At 45.1% G+C, this 8388-nt stretch overlaps 1 pseudogene across 1 annotated transcript; it reads right to left on the reverse strand.

Annotated features, from left to right (window-relative positions):
* Positions 1-556: 556 nt before the first annotated feature.
* Positions 557-3080, reverse strand: LOC309340848 (disintegrin and metalloproteinase domain-containing protein 20 pseudogene; annotated as a pseudogene). Its single transcript has one exon. The product of its transcript is annotated as a disintegrin and metalloproteinase domain-containing protein 20 pseudogene (transcript).
* Between the last annotated feature and the right edge of the window lie 5308 nt (positions 3081-8388).

Genomic DNA, 8388 nt, shown 5'->3' on the forward strand with positions numbered 1-8388 from the left:
GGAGGAGGAGAACATGGAGAGGATTCAGCAGGAGGCGGCTGAGCAGCAGTTGAATGAGATCCTGTCGCTGGAGAGTATCCTGAACCCGTACCCTCCCCCCCCCCAAACCAGGCATTCGCTGAGAATAGTCAAACAGAGAGCTCAGAGGCAACTGTCTCATACCAGTCACAGTCGGAGACAGCAGGAGAAATTAGATGAACAGGAAAGTAACGGAGAAGGGGGGGGGACTTCACTCAGGGCAACATTAGGTGCATCTTGAATTCTTCTCTGCAAATTGTATTATAAGCAGAACTAAAAAAACTTGCTGTTTATCTCACAGCCTTCCTGGGAATCGGCCGCAGCTGCCGACAGCACCCAGACACTTGTAGAGCTTCATTCCCTGCTTGTCCCTGTTGCAGATCTTCACCCATCCCTTCTTCCATGGTGAGAGGGGGGGATTTGTATATTCTGCGTTAAAATACAGAGATGGTCTCAAAATATATGAAAAGGTTTCCCCCAAAAAATGGTTTGTGGATAAACCAAAGATTACCCTGTGTGACAAATTTTATCAACAAACTGTTAAACAAAAAACTTTAATGTAAAAATTGCACCCTCAAATATGTTACATAACATCCACCTCATTATACCCATCATACCCTTTTGAAACCTTCTGCATTGTTCACTTCTGTGATCTAGAATGGTTTTAGTTCCTCTGTTCATTATGATGGAGAGATTCTTGAACTCTTTCTTCTAACCTTGTTGCTTAGCACAAACCTGTAATACACACCCATGCCAACAGCAGCAGTCACCGTGGAAAGGACCAACACGCTTCCTACAATGCTACCTACACTGACACCATTCCAGTTTTTTGAAATTGGCCCACTGTCAATGCTGCCTCCATATCCTTTCTTTCGACAGTCAGGAGGGGCCCAACCATAAGAACAATGGCAGTGTTTGTGGTTGTTGCATATTCCCCTATTATGGCACTTTGTGGCATTGCAATCATACTGCAAGAGGGACACGTTCTTGCATTCCCTATTCATACACATCATGCCAGTGCCACAAGGTGTACCGTCTTCCACTGCTCCAATATCAGCTACCTCCATTCCACTGTGGTAGTCTGTAGCCCAGCAGTTACTTTTGCCAGTGGTGGTTTGAATGATGGTTTGGTGTTCCTCCAAGGTAGGTACACTATGGATATTACTACACTGCATTCGGCCACATAGAATATTTTCAGCATTGCATTTCTTTAAAATACCATGTTCAAGGCCACAATTGCCAAAGCGATCACCTTGAACATTCAGTCCTCTGAAACAATCCTCTGAAGCTCGTACGGTTTTCTTGCCAAATATCTTTTCACACTGCCCATTGGGAGTACTACAACGACCATGATAGCAATAGACTCCATCACCGCAAGGGGCACCATCTTGTACATAAACATCTTCCGGACATTGGTCCGAAGTCCCAGTGCAAAACTCAGGCAGGTCACAGATGCCAATACTCTTTCTGCAAATGGATCCAGCGGGACGGTACTTGCACATGGCACAGCACAGTCCAGAAGAACAATTGGCACATGGACGCAACGTGCAATCTGGCCTGCAACAATAATCCAATTGACACTGTTCAGATGTACCACAGTCGCATTGCTCTCCTTTTTCCACTACTTTGTTGCCACAGTATTCGAGGTTATACATTTGATCAGGGTCTGGTGGAATCAACAAACAAGGTGAGTCCTTTCGATTGAAATACCTATGGTAACTGCAGTTGCTAAACTTATCAGTCCGTGAGTGCCAAGCGGCCATAATGCAGGCACGTCGATCACATTTACAGTCCGAACTATCATGGGGCATACCAAGATTATGCCCAAATTCATGAGCAAATAGCACAGAAAAATCAAACAAATTGAAATATATTGATACTTCAAGAGCAGTGGCCCAATATTTACTACAAATTTGTCCTACATATGCTAATCCAATAGTACTTCCATATGACCTGTATACAATTAAGTGAGCAGCATCATTCTTTAGATGGTTAAGTAGAGTGTTACGGCTCCATATACTAAAAGCTTTAAGTGTGGCACCTATTCCACCATCAACATCTATGAGGTTCTTTTCTGACCATATCTCCAGTCCTGCTATAGACACTTCAACTAAAAATGGCTCAAAAAATGAATTTACCATATGGATCGTCTCAAGAAGTTTCATAGCAATATCAGTTTCATTTTTATTAAACTTAACATATCGTTCATGCTCCACTACAAATGCCACTTCTGCATGTCGCTTGTGTGGCCACCAGAGATCTGCTGGAGGACTTCTGACAGCCACATGCTTTCTGTCTTGGATCATGGCCTCTTGATGCCTTTGCTCTTCCTCCGTCAACCCACACCTCATGTGCATGGCACCCTCCTCCATTTCCAGCCGATACACCACATGTTGAAAGGTAGCAGATGGCTGGACAGGTTCAATTTGATATGTCTCATTGTTAAGTTGTAACAGGCCCCTGAGTCCCTCTGAGCAAGTGCTGAGAGTGACTGAAGAGAGAGGCTTGTCTTGTATGAAACCACTGTAGAAACAATCATCCCTGATGTAATGATAGTCAACCTGGAGGTCCCCTTCCTTATTGTACGTGAAGATGGGGAAGTGTTTAGGAACAATTCCCTTCTTCTGCTTGAGATGCACTACCTGGCCCTTCCCCTCAATCTGCAGCAGGTAGCTGACATCCTGGGTTTCCTGTAGTCCATACCTGAAGCTCAGTTTCCTTGGGATGGTCACCTCATAAGAGGCATACCTAAAGCCCTGAGGTGGTGTCTGGCCACCAATCGCACTCAGGAGATTCCTCAAGAACATAATGAGCAGCCATGCCAGGCTGCCACTCATTTTCCAAGAAAGAGGAAAGAAGCTCTTGAAGCACCACTTCTGGCATCTCATCCCTGAAAGGGAAGCTCTAAACAGTTGTTACCAGGTTAGTAGATAGATGAGAAGGAGGCCATATGTGAATTAGAAGAGGAGGAAGATATGTTGCCTAGCAACTGCCAGTGTGCTCTGTCTGTGGAATGTGGGCGGAGCTTGGAGGATCCAAGATGGAACAGAATGGTAGAGGAAGAGAAGGTTCCTAAGAAGTTTCTGCCTGAGAGGGTTGCAGGAAGAAGAGAAAAAAGAGTCTTGTGGACTAGTTACAGATAGGTAGCCGTGTTGGTCTGCCAACATGAAAGCTCATACCTAGAACTAACTTAGTTGGTCTTTAAGGTGCTACTGGAAGGAATTTTTTTATTTTGTCTTGTGGACTAATAAATGTTGACATGAGGTCACTTCATATAGTGGAGGGGTTATGATCCTTAGTTTTCAAGTATGGAATATGAAAAGTACTTTCTGTTTAAATGTATGCAAAACCTAGAAATAACTGTTGATAGCACAATCATCTTTGCATTGCTGAGTTCCTTTTCAGCTCTGAGGCAACACCTCCTCTTCACTTGGCCAGTTGAAGAAGCCCAGGTGAGCAAAGTGCTTATTCCGGCCACAGTTTTCACTTGTCCACCTCCTTCAGAGAAGGGAAGCCAGCAGGGAGTGCTGGCCACCAGCTCAGTCAAAACCACCTGGATGAGTGAATGACCCCTCTAATCCCTCCCAATCCCCTCAGCATCTTCCTTTTTCGCACACCAAGCTGCAGCCTCCCTCAACGGGAGCTTCCATGAGTTCCTGCTCCAGGCCTTGAGTTCCAAATCTCCCACAGTTTCTTTCCCAAATGAAGCACCTCAGTGGCACACAATAGGCATCTGACAGTAAGAACTGTTCAACAGTGGAATTTGCTGCCAAGGAGTGTGGTGGAGTCTCCTTCTTTGGAGGTCTTTAAGCAGAGGCTTGACAACCATATGTCAGGAGTTCTCTGATGGTGTTTCCTGCTTGGCAGGGGATTGGACTCGATGGCCCTTGTGGTCTCTTCCAACTCTATGATTCTATGATTCTATGATTCTAGGTCTCTTCACTTTCCAGCATTATATTTGTTCTGTCAGGTACTGGACTTCCCCTCCTCTTCCCACCCCCACACAAATTCACCACCATCACCTCAGTTCTCTCCCAATTTCCAGTTTGACTTGGTTCATTCTGGCAGCTGCTGCAGGACACAAAACTCCCCCCAACCTTCTCTCTCCATTTCAAGAAAGTGGAGTGCCTTACCTGGTAGGTGGGTGGTGGGGCTGTGTGCACCTCTGACTCACAGTCTCACCACACTGCCTGTCGACCAAGAGGTGTTGCTGGGTGGCCTATACCACCCCAGAAAAACCCCTTCCATCCAGGAGCCAGCCCATGGTGATGCAGCAGAAACACAATTTTTGCGCACACACCCCAGGCCTTTGTCTCCTGTGGGGGCCACCTTGGTCAACCCCCATAGCATACAGCCCATAGCACCTAGCTACCATACCTAAGTTCCTTGAATTCCCCCATCAAAAGCAACCTGCCACTTCCCTCAAAGACAGGCAGTGCTTTTCAACCTTCCATTCAACTCAGAACATTCACAAACATTCCATGACAGTACAAGAGCTTAGCCAATAGAATGGCAACTCCAGGGTACCAGACTTTGCTCTTTATTAGACCAGCAGACAAGATAGCAATTCTTCATTTACTGCAAAATGCAATTTACCTATATACAGAGTAAACAGAAACCACACATCCTTCTTTGTTCGACCTCTGCCTACTCTTCAGACTACATTAGAATATGGCATTTTCCACCCTGTCTAGCTGTTACCATTTTATTTCTGTCAACTATTTAAACCTTTTTTGCCCTAAAGAGGTGAAGTGATTTATAATGTTATTCCAGTGGTTCAACTACCTCTCGACTAGAGATGTGCTCTCTTAAATGCATGTCATAGTTTTTTTATCAGTTTGGTAGCAAAGTTGCAGAGATAACAGGAAGGTGTTGCTTTACGTTGTGATGTAAGTCCTTCTTGGAGGTAGGAAAAACAAGTCACTATCTATGGCTCTAAAGTGTTTTCCTTTGATGGAAAAAATTAGCTAGGAGGCTTTGCTTTGCTGCAGTGTTGCTGCCAGAGAAAAAAGGGGGTCTGAAAATCAATGTACCTTGGGATACTGTAATCTTTTCTAATGGTATGTGGTAGGAGCCAGGCTCAGAACCTTTATGAAGTGAGACCACAATTATTATTTTTCTTTGGATCTCTCTTTCCTGACAGGCCAACACATTTCATGTCTGTTCTTTAGTTTTTGAACCCTGCAGTAGAAGACAGGTGTAAGGGCACCATTTAAGTTGTACAGGAGAAGTTGTCCCCCCCCCCCAATTTCACATGGCATCACTAATTCTGGAGGTAGCTAGATTTCTGGCAAATCCATTGTTGATAGCTCTACACACGTGCTTCATATGTAATGCTAAAGCAATCCATGGCTTAGTGCAGACGCATCAGCGTGTGGGTTCTCTGGTGAGATATTGCAACTGCTTTTCTCCTCCTCCTCCTCCAGTCCTGCTGTTGCTATGCTGCTGTGAACCAAGCCAAACCATGGCTTGGCTCTCAACAGCAGCAGAGCCAGAGGAGAGGCAAAGTGGCTGCAATCTTCTCTTTGGTGAGGTCCTTTATACTCCAGCGCTTGCACTAAGCCATTGTTTGTATTTGCATTAGGTGCATATCAAGCCGCACTTCACCCCACCCCTGAGGGATTGTTGCTGCAAATTTAATATACTAGGGCATGAATTTATTTGACCCTATCTACATCAAGCTAAGGGACGTGGGTGGCGCTGTGGGTTAAACCACAGAGCCTATCAGAAGGTCGGCAGTTTGAATCCCCGCAACGGGGTGAGCTCCCGTTGCTCGGTCCCTGCTCCTGCCAACCTAGCAGTTCAAAAGCACGTCAAAGCGCAAGTAGATAAATAGATACCACTCCAGCAGGAAGGTAAATGGTGTTTTCATGCGCTACACTGGTTCGCCAGAAGTGGCTTAGTCATGCTGGCCACATGACCTGGAAGCTGTACACCGGCTCCCTCAGCCAATAAAGCGAGATGAGTGCCGCAACCCCAGCGTCGGTCACGACTGGACCTAATGGTCAGGGGTCCCTTTACCTTTACCAGTTTTTAATGCTGGATAGTAGATCTCAGCCTACTTGAAGTTAAAGGTAAAGGGACCCCTGACCATTAGGTCCAGTCATGACCGACTCTGGGGTTGTGGCGCTCATCTCACTTTATTGGCCGAGGGAGCCGGCGTTTATCCGCAAACAGCTTCTAGGTCATGTGGCCAGCATGACTAAGCCACTTCTGGTGAACCAGAGCAGCGCACGGAAATGCCGTTTCCCTTCCCGCCAGAGCGGTACCTATTTATCTACTTGCACTTTGACGTGCTTTTGAACTGCTAGGTTGGTAGGAGCAGGGACCAAGCAACGGGAGCTCACCCCGTCGCAGGGATTCGAACTGCCGACCTTCTGATCGGCAAGTCCTAGGCTCTGTGGTTTAACTCACAGCGCCACCTGCATGCCTATACTAGGGGATGCATTCCAATTCCCTGCCAAAGCTTCTCTTGTCCCCACTGCCCGTGCCCACATGTGGAAGTCTCTCTCACCAAGCCCCGTACTGCAGAGGACACACACACACACACACACACACACACACACGTGTGAGCATTGTATGCAGGAGGCTTCACACAACAAAAGCTCAGAAGGGGGAGATTGTTGGCCATGCCACATTAAATCAGGATCTGAATCCACTAGTGAACTGTTCAGCCACACTCAACCTAGGTTGACAAAAATTGTTACAATGGACAAGAAATTAAGACCATTCCTGATTCCTGGCCTAGGGACATTATTTTAAGAGTCCATCTTAAAGATGTCCATGAGCTGGTTATTTGAATCAGACCTAAATACGTATATGCTACCAAAAATAAATAAAATCCTCCTTGGTGGCTGCTATTTCTTTAAGGAAGAATTTCTGGCAGAATAAATTCTTATCTTACAGTACACTATTTCTGATGTCTGAAGCCTGCACACCTTAAGATAGTCACAGAAGGAAGCTTCAGTAAGAAATGATGGAACCAGAAGACAAGCATGGAATATATGTGTTTTGCGTTCAGTTTTCTTCTCCAACAATTTTTTTAAAAAATTGAGTTTTGCAGAAGGAAATGTTCAACTTTTATAGGATTGGAAACTTTCCTTAATGTACCGCTCCTACAAAATAATGTACCGCTCCTTACAAAAATAAACATATGTTTAAAATGTGCAAGTAAAGCTTTTCCAGGAACATAGGTGGCACTTTGGGTTAAACCACAGAGTCTAGGATTGCTGATCAGAAGGTCGGCTGTTCGAATCCCCACGACGGGGTGAGCTCCCGTTGCTCGGTCCCTGCTCCTGCCAACCTAGCAGTTCGAAAGCATGTCAAAGTGCAAGTAGATAAATAGGTACCGCTCCGGCGAGAAAATAAACGGCATTTCCGTGCGCTACTCTGGTTCACCAGAAGCGGCTTACTCATGTTGGCCACATGACCCGGAAGCTGCAAGCTGGCTCCCTCGGCCAATAAAGCGAGATGAGTGTCGCAACCCACAACTGGACCTAATGGTCAGGGGTCCCTTTACCTTTACCTTTACCTTTAAAGCTTTTCCTGGCATGGAGATGCAGTGATGGGAATATCTAGTGAATTTGTGTAAGTTGGGCATGTTGCTGTTCTCCAGGTGCAGGTACAGTAAAAAGGACTGTGAATGCTGAAGATGGGATCCACCCCACCCCAAGCCAGCAAAAGTCACATCAATTTTTTCCACGTTCCTTGTGGAATCCCCTCCCCTTCCTTCCAAAGTTCCCACTTGTCCCAGTATCTCCTGGGGCCTTTAAGAAGACCCTAAATTCTTTCTGATTCTTCCAAGCTTTTTTTTGTTTTTGTTTTGTTGTTGTTGTTGTTGTTGTTGTTGTTGTTGTTGTTGTTGTTGTTGTTGTTGTTGTTGTTTTGCAACTGATTTATTATTTATACCCAGAGGTCTCAGGACGGTTCACAGAATAAAATCAAAATATAAATCAACAAAATACATAATCAAAATAAAAACAACAACCCAATAAACCCCCCCCCAAAAAAAACATTTTAAAAGGGCACTGGTTGTCAATCAACCCAACCAAAGGTCTGGTTAATAAGGAACATTTTATTTGATGTCATCTTTTCGATCGCTTTGTTTTTATGTCATCTTTATGTTCAATTCTTTTGTTCTTAACACTTTTATTGTAAGTTTCCTTGTCAGGCAACTTAGTGGCATGGGGGGAATAATATCTAAGGACTCAAGACCAGTTTACAATTTTGCAAAAAAGAAACAAATCTCAAGTTCTTCATCAACATTACCACTTCAGGTTGGTGAAGTGCTAGAAATACCAAGCCAAAGGCATGCTGCCAATTCAAGACCTGTTGGGAATTTCCCCTATTCCACTCTGTATGACTGGCTCC

This window comes from Podarcis erhardii (genome assembly GCF_964252035.2).
Source record: "Podarcis erhardii genome assembly, chromosome: 4".
Lineage (NCBI taxonomy): Eukaryota > Metazoa > Chordata > Lepidosauria > Squamata > Lacertidae > Podarcis > Podarcis erhardii.